Raw genomic sequence first — 16,032 nt, 5'->3', positions numbered from 1 at the left:
AATGAGCGTTTTTCTACATCTTTCCGTGGGGAAATCTCAGTTTTTGGACCTGAAATAGTATCTAAATGTAAAGAAGATGTGTGTGTGGTTAGAGGATAGATGTGGGAGTGGAAGAAAAAAGGACAACAGAACCCTCCCTAAGGCCCTGATTGATCTCAATAGCGTTGGATAAAGACTTTTCTTACCTGAACCTCTCTAGGGATGTGTTTCTGCTCTTTCTGAAACATCATACGTTGCTGGTTTCACCTCTGAGTCAAAGAAGAGCAGGTGTCCAGGAGGGGGAGAATCTGCTGGGGCTGCAGAGGGTTAAACACCGGCTCTGACCCCCGCTGATCACCCTGCTGAGTCTGTAATGCCACCCATAGGCCGAGGGCACCGGGAGACACACATGGCTCTGCATTGAGAATATAAACTAGGCGAGACTTCTATTGGATGCAGGGGGAAAGGAAGGAATGGGATTTCAAAGAAAGTCTTCTGAGAGTTCCCATATGCTCAGTAAGCCCTTTAACGCCGGCAACTCTTTACCATAAACCGTCACCAAGATGATATCCACAGAATGAACAGACACCACAATCCTTCAGAAGTTTCCTCTTTTTCACTGCTTGGCGTGCATTCACAGGCGGTATTTCTAATACATCCTTCAGCATTTGAAAGCGAGATCTATGGCTCTTTTCCCCCCTTTAAAGTGAAATAGCCCATTTTCATTGGTGAGAATGTACCAGTGCTGGAGGCAAAACTATATTATAAACTACAGATGTAAAGTCAGGAGAAAATTCAAAAGTAAAAGCTCTCAAGAAAAAAATCACCCCCATGATTATTATAGTTTATATGACATTATTAGATTGTTAATCTCATCTGTGTAGGTGTTGAAGCTGGTCAAGATTACATTTATTTTAACTAGTTTATATTTAATGAATACATTTATTTAGCTCAGGGATTTACAACATAGGGGTCAGTACGCTTCAAAGGGATACAAGGAAAATGTGTGCGATGGAGAAATGATTAATGAGCACATTTGATGTAGCAAATGCAGATTTATGGTGCAGGAATTTGTATGGATTAAGAAAACTATATTTTCTTATTCACATTAAAATATTTAAAGGTTTTCCTTTCCATAACACTAGCAAAACACTTGCACAACAACCTATAATACACTACAGGAAGCCCCTATATAAATATATATTACTGTGAAAGGGGCCAATCAGCTTGAGGGGAACTCAGTATTGCTACTTTTCCTTAAGTACAACATCAGAGTACTTCTTCCATCACTGATTTAGTTACTGAACACAACAATGCTCAGACACAGTGCTCCGCAGCAGATCTAAGTGTCTATGGTAAAAGGTCAGTGTGTATCAATCACACACACACATCTCAAAAAAGGTGTAATCAGCTGCTCAGCCTTTCTGGAAATGACTCAATTACACGGGTAACTCTGATGAAGTAAGGAGGAGACAAGCAGCGGGGAGATAATACACTCACACACAGTTGCAGGGGTACTAATATCCACCGTGGACTGGCAGTGATGAATGAGACTCCTCCGCTACGTGAAGGTGTATTGAGCGCAAAGTAAGAGAGAAAAGGATGCGGAAAATGGAAGAAGGCAGTTGGATGATTAACCAAAGGTTGCATGAATGGTCCCCCTGATAGTCATTTCAACATGCATTGTAATGTGAATGTTTGAATGGGAGTTGTGATTATAGTAATTATTTATGCAGATATTGTGGGTATCTCTTCATGCTTTGCTTAACTATAATCTCTTCTTTGAGGTTTCAATAAAGCTGTTGTTTTATTCATGCACGCAGCAATCAATATTTTATCACTCATCTGAATTAAACTAGCCCATAAATATCTGCACAGGGTTCAGAGTCAAGAGAGCTGAACAACATTTCATGGTATCAACCCCACAAATTAATATGGTGTTATGTAAATGGTTGCTTCATTTATACAAGCCAGCGGTGAGAAACAAATAAGGCCATTCATTCAAATACTGTTTTCAATAAACACCACTGATACTTGAGTATTCACATTTTTTTTTATTCTTCTCCACTATAGTTCACAGGAATATATTTTACTCTTTACATGTAGTGCTACAATAGCAACCCTTTGAAGATAATTGCTTACTTTTTCTATATCATTTTCTCTGTTTGGCCTGACAACCAAATATATTCCATTTACAATGATGTAACATAAGGAAAAGTGAATCCCTTTAAACTTAGGAAGCTTAGAAGGAAGGAATCATTCACATTTTGCTTCATAAAGGAATTAATTGACTATCAAATTGTTAGTTAATTATGGTTGATTTCTGACCTTTACAATAATTAGATAACATTAGATCAGATAAGATAAAAGTCTTAATTGATCCGCAGATGTGAAATGACGCCGTTGCAATGGCACAAAGACAGAAATATGGGCAAAAGATAAGAATAAATAAATAACTAAAATAAGTCTCACTACGAGTAGAATAAGAACAACAATAAAAAAAGGTTATAAAAGAGAAATTAAAAGAGAAAGGTTGGAAGATAAGTGAAAACACCTTGATCTTTGTCTCATACAGTTAACGGCTGCTTTTTATCGCAACTCTGGGAGAAATAAAAGCCTTCAGCAAGTAAAGTGAGTAGCACACAGTGCAGTAAGTGGTCAAATGTGTCATTTAAGGTCCAAATGGCAGTGCCTTACAAAGAAGACTGAGCACATACATACTGTGAGAAGTGCTGCATGTTTCACACTGGCACACTTCTGTCGGTTTAAAGTAAAGCTCAATTTGACCTCATGGCTATTCTGAGGATGTGAGAGCACCTTCTCAGAACTATAAATGGGTGTCTCATAATGAGTATGATGACACCAAGCAGAAATACTCTCTGTTTCATCAGGGAAAGCACACAATCTGATTTATTCTATTCTTCTGTGGCGGATGCACTATACTGAAGGAATGTCCTTTGTTCAAAAGGACTGTTAAATCACCTTCATAAAACCTCAGCCTTAGAGCAGTCCATGGCAAAGCAACATGTTTTTAAAGCTGTGCTGCTTTGATAAGTTGCATTTCACAAACTGAGTATAGAGGATGTAGCAATGCATCATGTATTGTGTGTTTACCTGAATGCCACCTACAGCCGCCCAGCTAATGCTTTGTAGCTGAGCCTGACCTCTAACCACACTGAAGGAAGTAAGGACAATAGCTAATACAATACAACTTATTTTATCTACCATCTTTTACAGTGATTTTTGTTGGATTGTTGGATTCAATATCTTGCTAAGCACCTTGTATTGCAACTTTCACAAAAGGAGCTCTATACATAAATACAGTTTAAAGGGGACCTATCATGCAAAATGCACTTTTGTACGTCTTTTATACATGAAGATGTGTCCCCGGTGTTCCAGGGAACTCACCAAGTGTCAGAAAACACAACCCTCTCTATTTTCCTCCATACCCAAATCTCTAAAAAAGGGGCTGCAACGGATCTGATAAAAACTGATCCAGATTTGAACACTGTCCTGACGTCAGGACAGTGGCACTACGGCTATTGGGCCAACTCCACCAATCAGGAGGAGACAGCCACGGCCATTGCCATTCGAAAGCGCTGGAGACGCTGTAGTACATATGCCAGGCCTGTAAGTGGCGCTGTAGTCTGCCACAAAAGCAGCGAAGAAGACTTGGTTACCATGGTTACCCTTCTGTTTATTCTCCGCAGTGGCTTTCTTTCTCCCTCCCCGAGGCAAGCGTTTGCTCCTGCTGCTTTAATTCAATGTAATCCCTCCCCGTCGAGGCAAGCACTGTAATTCTCTCCGGTTAGTCCACCAGCAGATGACAAACCCACCTCTCCGCCTCTTCCAAGGAACGAGGGGACCGTGCGGCAGAGTTTCAGTTTCAGTTTGTTTCGCCGGTCAAGATGTCCGTTAAAGTTTAAATCTTCCGGACAAAATTAGAAAAGTGCCGGTCAAAGGTCTTCTTTGTTATTTATTGAGCTTTAAAACAAATGAATAACGACTCTATATAATAAAACACGGAGATCTCTTTTTCTCCCCCTCTTCTGACAGCCCAGTAGCTGATCAGAGCACGTCTCCCCTCTCCTGCAGGGGGGCGTGGTCAGCAAAATCAGACCCGTAGACAGCAAACAGCACATAGAGCGAAATGAGGCATGGCTAAAATGCATGATCTGTTTGGTATTTTGAAAACAGAAACGTATAAATATACCTTATATAGGTATGGCCCTACAATATATCATTTAAATATAGCATGATAGGTTTCCTTTAAGTTCAGAAAATAAACTGTTAGCAGGTTATAATGATTAATTATGCTATTGTGATATTTGAGTTGATATCTCTTCTGCAGGTATTACTGCAATTCTAAATTATGATAACAATGGTGTGAATTTGTATGGTTGTTATGACTCTTAATTGAAATACAAGCAGCAATTCAATCTTTTTTTAAATAAAGTAATCATTTTCTATAAAAATCCTGCATTAAAAACTATATTTAGTCAAAGTTTTACAAGCAAAAACTATCAAAAGGTAGAAGTACTTAGTGAGCAGGCTACTTCCATTTCCTGTTTTTATTAATATATGATACAATTATTGTATTATTACTATTCCTTCATAAACATTTCTCGTTGATTTGTGAATATTATTGGGTGACTGTTATCTGTAATAATACATCACATTTCATATTCATATAGTCTAAATCTGTAAAGCACAGCGCTGAAACTAACAATTATTTATATCATTGCTCCTTTCTTATCACTTATCTGTGTATAATGTTAAAGAGTTTAAACCCAACCCTCTTTTTGTGACACATATGACAAAAGAGCATATGTGAATGTACTGTTTGCCTCTTCTATGCCCTAAAATTAATAAACCCATTAAATTGATTTACAAAAGACAACACTAAAAAAGTAAACTGATTGCAAAGACCCTGAAGATGCCGTGCTGATAAATGACCAACAGTCCTGGATAGATTTTGCTTTGGTGAGTGTGCATCAGAGTGTTTTATTTTCACTGCATGAGGGGAGGCGATGATGATTAATATTGCTCCTGCATGAGCCTGAGTGATGGAGCTTGAGAAACAGAGAGACAAGGACAGGACATGAATGCTCCACTGCACGTCGGACCTTGTTAACCCTACAGACACACAGGTTGTGACAGAGAGCGAATATAAATGGGCTGAGATGGCCTCACCAATACATCGCTGCACTGGTTTGCACTTCTTCTGTCAGATACTGTATGTTGCACCAGGGCTAACTGGTAATGTGCTTTTATTTGAGGGGTTTGATTGTTCATGTATACAGTGAACTAAGTACAGTACATTGTTTTAATGCACATAGAAATGTACTGAAGACCTGATAAATATATGATGAGCTTAGCAGTTTTTTAAATCGAAAATGACAACTGCAGGATCTGCTTTTGCTTCCTCTTCTGTAGAAACAGCAATACAATTATTGCTGCACTTCAAAAAATCGTATAGAAAATACTTTTAACACAAGCCACATTAGCATTTTACTAGGTACTCAAAGTCACTCTACGAAAACATTTCACAAAGCAAACAAAGATGCAATAAAGTTAATTAGACAAACTACAAAATTAAACATCCAAAAGTGGAAAATACTGCATTTAAGTCAACAAACAATTCCCAAACAGCTATCAACATGTTGTTTAAATATAGCTAAAGTGCAAGTCCAAACAGAAAGACTGTCTTTACGCTCACTCATTCACTATCTCTCTTTCTCCCTCCAGTCTACTCCACTGATTAAGGGCGTTTCACTCTTCTAGTTTAACCAACCATATTTTGCCCTGGCTCCCACTAGCCAATCAAAATGCTACTCTGAAAACCTTAAATCTGTTCCCCTCTCTCTGGCAGCTGTCTTGCAGGCGAATCGATGCAGCCCTCCTCCACCCATTCACCGACAGTTCATCACATTCAGCACCCAGGGGGGAGCTCAGGAGTCTACTCTTCCCCACACATGCCTCTCCATCATCTCCTCCATGTTTTGGTCTTGAGCATGTTTTCTCTTCAGTGATTGTGATGTTATGTGTGATGTTTTCCTTGTATCGTGTCTTAATATGTGTCCTTATTTGATGTTGCAAATTGAGCTCCTGTGAAGCAAGAAACATTTCCGACCTCATCTGACAATTAAGTAACGTATCGTACCTTCACCACTAGGGGTGGGAATCACCAGGCTCACCATGATACGATACTATCACGATACTTAAGCCACGATACGATAGTATTGCGATTCTACGATATTGCGATACGATGTATTGCGATATATATATATATATATATATTTACATCTTTGTTTTGACTAACTTCCTGCCAATCCCACTGACTTTACCCATGGCCATGACCGCACAAGAAAAAGCTCAGCACCATCTAGTGGATTGAAAAAGCAAATGTTACCAAAAACTTAAGTTTGGATTTGCAATATGAATAGTTTATATAATAAAATATCAATATTACTATGCTGTATCGATTATTTCCCCCACCCCAGTGCATAGACCACAGGGGGGATTCTTAGATTATGCTAACGTTTCCCCTCCCTCTAAATATCTGAAATCACAATGGGGTCCACTTGCCAAAAGACTATTATATTTCAAACTGTTGTAAACATGGCATAAACATGTTATGTTTAATTTAAAACAAAGTCTGTCTTGATGAAATACTCTGAGATGTGAACTACAACAAATATTATTTGTAGAGTTGATGTCGTTTTCATAATAAGACGCTAAGCTCACGAATACACCAAGGTCCCGGTAAATGACCTTCTTACTCGCAAAATGGATCCATTTGAAGTAGATTGTGAATGCACCGTAGGCCTTCGCTGAGGTCTGCACTGTACAAGAGATACCTTAGTTCTCTATAGGTTCATAATAATGATCATTATCCTTTGAAACATCTTTAATGTAGAAGTACTTGCTTTACGTCCTTGACATAGACAGAGGAGACCGAGAACGGTTAATGTCAACAACATGAACATAGAAACTAGAAGAATGGAGGAGGCAAGCTGAAATATCCTCCAGCAGATATTAATGTGTGTAAAGGTCTGCTTGTATGTCACATGTTATCTCCTCTGGAACATGCATGCCTCCATCATATAGCTCCTACATCTTTCATCCTCTAAATCCTTTCTTCTTAACAGATCCTTCTCCTTCATTCGACACTCCTCCCTCAGTGTCTCTCCATCTTGCAGTCATTTGTTTCGGGCTGTCTTTGATCATGAGCTGAGGAGGACAGTAATCTACTGGAAGCCAAGTGTTTATATCTAGGACAGCTGAGAATTAGGTCACACGTGGTTTCTGCTGCCCTAGGCCCACACGGGCGCTACCTCAAAGTTTCCCGACGATTGTCTCACTCTACTGCGCCCAAGTTTGTCAACAATGACTCAGCAGAATGGATGCAAATGCCCGGCCAAGTGTCAAGGTGAGACCATGATAAAAGACAGATGTCCTGCATAATGCTCGGTACTTTCACAGTATTTAAATCAATAGCCTGGCAGCGGGCCAACTTTAAAGGAGATTACAGTGATTTACTGAGTTAGTACCCTCAAATTCTGCGAGAACCCTATCTCCCAGCAATGCAATTGAGGAGTGAAGGAGCAACAGCTGAAGGAGATGTTGCTACTTAGTGTGTTAAGCTAGGAGGAGTCAGAGAAACCTGGTGGAACTGACTAACCCATGGAAGTATAAAGAGAACTGGATAGAGAGGCGAAGTCCCTCCCTTTCCGGTGGACCTCCATGGGACATTATTTCGGAAAAATTATGTGTTGAAGTCAATGGGGAGAGAAAGATTATCTTTCGATTCCGTTTGAATTGTGCCCCGAATTACACATATGATGTTTGTGAATTTAAAAGATAATTTTGCAAGTCAAAAAAATCAAAATGTGTCGTAAAACTGTGAAGTAACACTTTTTTTTGTGTGAAACGCTCAATGAACTACATCTCCCGTCTCGCACCAAGACGGCCGTCACGTTGGCACATTTCACTTCTTTCTTTCAGAATGAGGCGAAAAGTATTAAAAGAGGTGAAAATCACTACAAGTCTGGGCATGTTGAGAGCTGTACATACACACAAGGGGAGTTAGTCGGTTCGTAAGAGCCAGCATGCGGGACCGTGAATCTGGAATTTGTAGTCTTTCTAGTTGCGTATTTTTCATAGTCTTATATTTCAACAGTTTTACGACAAACTGTGACTTTTTTGACATGGAAATTATTTTTTAAGATTGACAAACATCATATGTGTAATTCGTGGCACAATTCAAACGGGATCGAAAGATACGTTTTCTCTCCCCATTGACTTCAATACATAATTTTTCCGAAATAAGGTCCCATGGGGCGGAAGTAGATGGGCGGGACTTCACCTCTCTATACTGCAACAGAGACAGGAACCTGTTCATTACTATGAGAGTTGCTCTGTGGCGAATGAAGCCTAAAATGTAGCGACTGTAGATTCAATAGGTACTCGCATCTGAGTATGCGCACTTGAGTTTTCCTTAAGCCCCGCCTCCACTCTCCCACTCTTGGCTCAATCAAATGAATGGGGAGGGAAAATAAATCTGGATTTGGCTTCTATAGCACATTTTTTCAACTCTAATGATTTAAATAAGTGCTATAAAAGTGTTCGTCCTGGATAGTATTTTCAGCACAAAAAATAAAATGCCGATTTACAGATGTCTCTTTTCCAACGTGAGTCAATGGGAAAAGTATTTTTGGGCCCCAATGACAACACGGCTAAACGTAAGTAGTGACATCGTTTGGCCACCACAAATATTTGCTTCAAAGGCTCTTCCTGGGGGCTTGGACCAACCAAGGCTCAGTGTAGCATGGACAACGAAAAAGAGTGTCTGCACCCAACTGAAACATTTCAACAGAAATCTGATGGATTGCCATGAACAGCGTTGTTTTTTCAATTTGTGTCTTGTTTATCCAATCGATTACTGAAATAGTCTTTGGTCAAATCAACTGTTTAAGTGAACACAAAAACTGCTTTGGAAACACTTTGATGATGGATTGACTATCAGGCCTTTCTTTCATGTCTCAAAGCTTTCTTTTAAAACTGTACATAAAATTAATGACTTGTTGTGAAAGCAGGAAAATGAGCCACAGCATGCAGGTAATTATGGAAATAAAAGAGCAAACTATGCAAGTTGCACAAAAGGTGCTTCAGTTTTTATTATTTTATGTTTTACTCTATAAAGTGCAGACCCTGGGTGTGATTGTACCCTTCAGGCTGGCCATTTTGATGCTACATGTATATAGTTTCCTTGCTCGAGTGGCTGACAATATGCCTTTTTTTTAAGTTACAAAATATATTGCTAAAGAAACTATTGCTGAGTCTCATCAAAGACCCCTCTGCTATTACTCCCTCTTCATGTTTTGTCACATTTATATAATACAATAGTGCTTGCCTGCAGGCACAAACCAGCAGGATGCCTAGTTGGCTTTTTTGAAAAGGTAATACCACAGGAAGGCGCAGCACAGGGTGGCTTGAAAGGAGTAAAATGAGGGACTTTCTTAAAGCAAAGTTAAAATAAAATGCTTCTCTGTGCACGGTTATATACTGCTGTCTGTTCCTTCCACCAGGAAGACCACCCTGGCACACTGGCCACCGCCTGCACAGTGAGAAAGGACGGAGGCACTTGTGCTCCCACAGATGTGCCGGTAATTATGGGGGGATGAATGGTGATGTTTTAAGAGGAGATCAGGGGCAATTACAGTGATTTAAAGCAATGAAGCCCGGGCCCTGAACACACACCTTCTAATTACCAGGGAAGATCGCAGATCTCACAGCGAGCATGGCAGATTTGGCATGTTTGCATATTCAAACAGAGGCTTCGGTATGATGTTTATCTTTCAATATTTATAAAGGTCTTGATTCGGCTCATGCTTGAATGTGCATTCAGTTTGTGATGTGTTTTCTTCTGCCGCCATTATTGCTGCTGTTAATGACTTTGAAGGAGCGTGGTGATATATTTAGCCGCTAATCAGACAAAATTAATCTAAAGTCGTTTGGATATTTTGTTGCAATGCAATAGCTTGCGGGGACGCGTTAGATAGGAGTGCGTGTGAGGGGGTATCCACAAGAGGCCACAACAGGGATATAATTTCATTTGATTGCCACACTCATCAAGTCCAAATGAAGATTAATGAACACATGATGGAGGATTGAAAATAATAACATTCCCGTTGTCTTTAGGGCTCTAATTTGTTTGAGAACATGCTGTCACACTACAGAGAGCTTATTGGCATTTGCTAATGGACAGCTCATTGCAACTGAGACGAGGAGAGGGGCATCTGTATACACTAGTAAGGCCACAAGCTGTAAGTGGTGTGGCAATGTATGTGTTTTATAAGAGCTATTTGAGGCTACTGTGATGAAGAGAGCCTTAAACATTATAGTGTGTGAGCAGGAAGGAGCTGGTGTATGAGGAGGGGGTGGCCAATTCCCTAAATAACTTGTTCATTGATCGCAGCAAGTAGATGCAGTATTGATAGTGTTGTTCACCCAAAGGACCCAGATCCACTAATAATTAATTGAGATAGAATAAGGAGGCAGGGCGTCTATACTGCATTGCAGCTCTACAAAGTGCATCGGAGACACAGTATATAACAATCCATGTTCAATCCTGTGTTCTATAATCATAGTAACAGCTAATACATTTTGAGAGAGCAATGCTGCCCCAATTAGGCTTTTTAATTATCTACAGCATGAGAAAACGTTTTTAATCAACGCCCCGGCCAAGCAACAAAATGTTCTTTACTGATCATATCTGCCACAGGCTATTACACAACATATCTAATTTGTTCTCCTATACAATATCCGTTTGTAGCATGTAAAGCCTGGTAAAACCCTTGTATAGATACAGCTCGGCACTTGCAATACTCAGTCTATGCTGTAATACAGCTGTTGTTTAGGGCAGGCTGAGGTATAAAGACGATTGCTGCGTCAAAGTTGTGTGAGGTTTGTGAATCTCTGATAACGTGTGCATCCAAAATCATATTAAAGAAGGACCTTTCGTGAGTGTTTCACAGCAGGTTGGTTGATTTTACAAATACTTTTATATCAAGATAATCTTCTCACTATGCTTGTTTTTGCTTTTGCTGCTTAAAATGTTCCCAACCTTTATAGGTGTCAAATTTGAAAATGGCTTAATATACCAATAAGTATTATGTGTGCATATCATGGAAGAGTTTTACAGTGATACTGGTAATCAGACATTTCAGCACTGTTTGTTAGGTAGCTTGACGTTGTATCTGTTCTTGCAATAATATATTTTCTTTTAAATAGCACTTATAAAATCAGTAGTAATAGAGTTCTTTATAAGCTGCAGGTATTAAGACAATACAATAATGAATCAATACAAACAATTGTGTAGACAACACAATCCTAAGCCTATGGTTGCAATGCTGAGCTGTTGTGCAAAGGTAATATACGAAAGACATTTGTACACAAAAAACTTTTTTCAATTTTTCGCCAAAACGAGGTGAACATGACGTAAATCCATTCTACGCCTATTTCATTCCAGCAGTACAGAATGGTGAGTGAAATAAAATTTCCCTCAAAAGTAAATTGATTTAATTTAGCTGTATCTGGACGATTTCTTTGAGTAAGCACTGCACATTGACTCCAATTCAAACAATCATCTCTGTTATTTAAAACACAATTTAATGGCTCTAAAGGATCTAAGTAATTTAAAAACCCACATCCAAGCTTTATGTTAGTCTCCACCTCAGATTCTCAGTTTTATTTATAATGTGAAGATTCAGTTTCCATAGACTCAAGCCCCCAGACGAGCTCCACAGCAGAGTGTACAGCTTTGCTTGTTCCCGCCCACGCAGAGTGACAGGTGATCTATAGTGTAGATAGAGAGCGCACTGGAATAGACTGTTCACTTCAGCATGATGCTCATATTGTGTGTGTGTGTGTGTGTGTGTGTGTGTGTGTGTGTGTGTGTGTGTGTTGAATAAACTAATCAGTCAATGATGCTCGAGCAAGTACCCCACAATACTCAACAATGCATGTGTATTTATAAAACTCACAATACAATCCCTCATAGCGTAATGCTCTATTTGAGAGGGTCAACAGGAGACCCTGACGCATCACTGAGGGTCATTCACAAAGATAATGTTCTCTAAAATGGACCCACATCACTGTCTCTCTCCTCTCATATATTAAGGGTGAGTGGCATTCAGTGTTTGTATGCGGCACAGCTCAATAATACCATGTTTGTGCACATGAGTTATTAATAACAGTGTCCTATTGATGCTCACGCTCTCAGGTCTCAAAAGCAGCGGTACAAAATCCTTTGCCTGAGCAGCGTGGTCCAAATTGAAAGCACGGCGATGCCTGAGGTTTATGAGTTCCGTCGCAGTCAGGTTCGGGAAATCACGTCCAACGCGCGGCTCAGATTAGATGTGTGATTCGGAAGGAAGTAGATGACATGCCCATTACTTCCTGAGTCATCAAGCACCCACTCTTATAACTCCTGTCTGTCCTTCATCTAATTTCTCCTTTCACTCCCGCCGTGTGTTCAAAAAAATATGAGCTTAACTTGATTATCAACTCCTGAGCGTGGAATACGTTTGGAAACGGAGAGACAGGACGTAGTGTGCAGAACTGAGTTAGTATTATTTTCATCCTTCCCCAGATAAGAGGGTTGTATAGGTGAGCTTACGCATAAGCACAGTCACATTTATGTACATACAGGAAGGATTCTGCTGCTGCCTTACTCATAGCTGCCGGGGTTTACGTGTAGGCGGACCCTCTAGGTAGTTTCTGATCCCTCACACCACCCGAGACAGAAACAGAAGGTGAGGGAACGGGAAGAAAGAGTGAGACAGAGCGAAAGATAGTGAGGAGGTTTGTAAGAGAGAAGGAGGTTATGTAAGACATGTGAAAAAAAAAGTCAGCTGTTGACATCTTGCATGATCTTTGGAAATGCAGCTCAGTTGTAAAGTAGACTTGTTGCCTACAGAGCAGAATGACATTAATTGAACTGTGTACAAGTCTATTTTTGAGTTTGATATTCTAGAAGAGATAGGAGAGTCACATTTTGAAGGTGCAAGAGAGCATGTCAGCAAACAAGGCATTATGTTTATTCATGAATTTATAACAGGATTACAGCAATTTAGGTGTGTGTCAAACAATATTAGAACCCAGAGGAGTGAAAACAGAAGAGATATATTATTTGTTTGAATGCCAGTCAGGTTTGACGGGTGTTGAAAACATTTTGGCATCACAATAATGGATTTAAGTTTAAGCTTTTCATTTCTGTTTGACATTTGGATTGACTTGATCTCTAATAGCGTATGTCAGGTTGCTGATTCATCAGACAGACGCTGCTTAGCACCTGTTCTGTTTTGAAATACTTTCTGAATGATGAGCGCACAGTTCTCCTTGTGAAGCCATGCTGAACTCCTCACGAGGCCGATATTACAGATAAGTAATCATGTGAAAGACATTGTGCAAGAAGACGGAGTTACACCAATAAGGCAGACAATTACTCTAAGTAGAAAACAAGAAGTAGTCTAACAAGCAGTCCTCCTACAGTCTGGAGATATTTAATGACCAATTACATTTGGCTCTAGTGACAGGGTGCATCACTGCAGCAGCCCCGTCATTATATTAAAGCTGCTTAATTCACACACCCTCCGACTCTGATCAAAACCCAGATGATTCCTGCAAGAAGGCTTACCAATGCCTATAAGACACTCAAGAAACACTTGTAAACAAGACAACTGGAGGGGATAACTGATGAGCTTTAAAACTGAGGCTCTACCGCTTGGACTAACGTTTATAATCTTTAGTAACAAGTGGCTTCAGTTTATGACAATTGTGTTTAATTTTAAAGTAGGGATATGGACACTTGGCTTCGTATGGTTGACGTTAAGTTCTGTTCATTCCTTGTTTTCAGTCAGGATTGAAATCAAGCATCGGTTACGGAGCGTCCACATAGCAGCGTTAAAAAAATCTTGGAGGTGGGCGTATCTGAAGCTTGGGGATTTTTTGCGAGCAAGGCACCAACAACCAATCACATGAATCTCCCGCCCCCGACATACGAAGCAAAAAAGTTTGAAGTAAACTGGATATAAACTCCCCAAACAGGCGAAAACATACCACTGTCTCTGCCACCTCCCTCCATGCCTGGCTCCTCCGGTTTGTATCCCAGTAGGTAAATAGGGACTGGTCATAAAGCACCGGGTGATTCCCTACCGCTAATTTCTCCTCCATTTTTTGGAATATGAGGAAATGACCTGCGGTATGTCTCTCCCAGCTTACACGCCGTTTGATTGGCTAGAGCTTGAATGGTCAGATTTGCGTACACGGGATTTGATTGGCTGACGCTTCCACCTCAGCCTCAAAAGTTGAACATTGTTCAACTTTGAATCCTGAAAATCCTGAAAATCTCCGCTCGCCTGCCCACAATGCAGTTCGGCGAAAAGTGAGGCAAATGACGTCACCCCATTCAAAGTGAATGGGCAGAAGCGTTTCAAGATTTTTTAACGCTGCTGTGTGGACGGTCCGTTACAGTTAAGGACTGGTTAAAAATGGTCTGAAATAGCAAAACTGTACATCACCGATTCATTTCTTTTATCAATGCCTGTATGTTCTTTCTGACAGTAACGCATTGCAAAAATGAATCAGTCATGACGTCTAACTTGGCATCTACATCTGCTGGAAAAATGCAACAAGAAGGACGATGGCGTAGAGGCAGAACAGTCCAAAGCATGTATCTATCTCAGGGAGAAAAGTGACAACAGTGCTGCTTGTAATGTCTGTATAATAACCATTTCAAGTAAGGGTGGACACTATAGCAATATTGTGAAATATAACAGCCATGTTTTTGACACTGCGCTCAATGCCATCGCGTCCCAACTGAGCATCCAGTCTGTTACCAATTGACCAATACCCTGTGTTATAATGACACTAGTGCCGCAATCCATTTTCGACACAGAGAATTGATCTGAAGAAGCTAAGGGTGTCAATAACAGTCAGATCGATAAGCAGAATTGGTGGTGTCATTGGTATCAATAAAGTCTCATCAGTTGTGTTTAAACTCCTAGTACGGGTATCAACATATGCTGCACTTCTCTGTCTCAGTCTCTGAGCAACAGCAATAAAGTTGTTTCTAATCTAAAGCTGCAATCTCCCTCTACCTTCACCAGCTATATTACAATGTGTGCCCCAACAGTGCAGCAGTGCGACGTGCGTTGTCTGCCAGGAGCTCCAAGGCTTCATCGTGAAAATACGCAGCATCATCTCTGTAAGCCAGACATTATTTTAATGATGTAACCTCTGCTTTTATGGCTTTAATGGCCACTTGCCTCCACACTTCATTACAATATGCTCCTGTACCCTCCATACTTATGACAACTTTCCGATTCCAGGTCTGAGTTTTACAAACGTATCATCTCCCTGATTGTCTTCACATACTACATTATTGTGTGTGTACTCCATGTGCATATCTTCACACATTAACACACGCTGCCTTGCCGTGATTTACAGTAATGTTCAAATGCCTTCCATCCATCAGGAACAAATCTGAGACAGACATGAAAACGTGAGATGAACTACGATCAGTGAACCATTACGCTTTCCTAAGCATGAGCTACTGCCACACGCCATCACAACTAATGTTTCTGTAGACGCTCACACCTCAGGAATGATGATGTGTGTGATCAACCCGAGGCAGAGCAACAACATTTATCAAACCTACTAGCTTTGTCAGTAACAAGATATTGATTTGGATCCGTGCCCAATAGAATGATGATATGTGTCTGCTTGGTTTGGCTAGCTGACAACAGTGATTTCTTTTTTTTTACTCCCCTCTTGCACTCTCTCTTTAGTCCCAACCATGCCAGATCACCCGCCTGTCCTCTCTCATCCATTTCAGAGTGTCTCTTCCGGTGTGAAGGGAGACCAGAGAGAGTAGCCGGGGCATCAGAGACGTGGCATGGAGATAAGGGTTACAGTGCTCAGCAGACAGTGTCTGTCTCTAAACCCCTCGGCCAGATGGCCACTGTCTGCCAGGGAGATGGCCCAACT

The sequence above is a fragment of the Trematomus bernacchii genome, unplaced genomic scaffold (genome assembly GCF_902827165.1).
Source record: "Trematomus bernacchii unplaced genomic scaffold, fTreBer1.1, whole genome shotgun sequence".
Classification (NCBI taxonomy): domain Eukaryota; kingdom Metazoa; phylum Chordata; class Actinopteri; order Perciformes; family Nototheniidae; genus Trematomus; species Trematomus bernacchii.
The sequence above is the reverse complement of the archived record's forward strand: the minus strand, read 5'-3'. Positions refer to the sequence as shown.